This window comes from Grammomys surdaster, unplaced genomic scaffold (genome assembly GCF_004785775.1).
Source record: "Grammomys surdaster isolate TR1022 unplaced genomic scaffold, NIH_TR_1.0 126278, whole genome shotgun sequence".
NCBI lineage: Eukaryota > Metazoa > Chordata > Mammalia > Rodentia > Muridae > Grammomys > Grammomys surdaster.
Window position 1 is genome coordinate 8882969 of NW_021621078.1, and position 1314 is coordinate 8884282.

Sequence of the window (1314 nt, forward strand, 5' to 3'; positions counted from 1 at the left end):
ATATACATATACATATACATATACATATACATATACATATACATATAGTGTGTGTGTGTGTGTGTGTGTGTGTGTACACATACATGTATATGTATATTGTCATATTGTCTTAGCTTAGTTTAGGTTTCATTGCTGTGAAGAGACACTGACCAAATTAGCTCTTATGAAGGACATTTAATTGGGACTGCTACAGTTTCAGAGGTTCAGTCTATTACTATCATGCCAAGAAACATGACAATATGCAGGCAGATATGGTGCTCTAGTAGAAGCTAAGAATTCTACAACATGATCACATGATCCAAAGGCAGCCATAGGAGACTGTCTTCCCAGGTAGTCAGGAGGAGGCTCTGAAATGCCCCACTGGGTAGAGCTTGAGCACTAGGAGACCTTAGATCCCACCTCCACTGAGACACAATTACTCCAACAAGGCCACCCCTACTACAAGAAAGGAATACTTCCTCATAGTGCCACTCACCATTGGCCAATACAATATATATCTATAGATTAGATATAGATATAGATATATAGATATAGATTAGATATAGATATAGTTTATAGATATATAGATATATAGATATATATGTGTATTATATGTATGTGAATATGCATGTGTATGTTTAAGTGTACGTTTATATATATGTAAATATATATGTATAGGTATATACGTGTATCTGTACACATATTTATGCATACATGTAAAACACTGATTAGACTGTTTTTTACACACTATATGGGAATTGATTAAAAATTAAAAACAAAATTAGATCATGTGAATGCCATTTTAAGTGTATATATTAGTAGTCCATGTAATAGATTTCTTCATATTTTATACAAATGTGATGCTTTGATGTTTTTGGTTTGGTTGTTTTTTTAAGTTATTTGTCTCTTTATTTTTCTTATACATTATATTCTGACTGCTGTTTCCCTCTTCCTTCACCCCATATTCACCTTCCCCACATCTCCTTTCCCCTGGATCTACCCCTGCTTCATCTCTCCTCAGAAAAGAGCAGATTTTCCAGGAACATCATCAAATACAGCATAACAAGTTACAATAAGACTAGGCAATATTTTCATATCAAGGCTGGAGGAGACAACCCAGCAGGAGGGAAAGGGTCCCAAATCAAGACAAACAATCAGAGATAAGCCTCTCTCCTACTGTTAGTAATTCCAAAAGACCACCCAGCTATACAACCATAACATATATGCAAAGGACCTAGGTCAGAGCCATACAGGCTCCCTAGTCTTTGTGAGCCCACTTGAGTCCCAGGCAGCTGACTGTATGGGCCATGTTTTCATGGTGTCCTTGATCCCTCT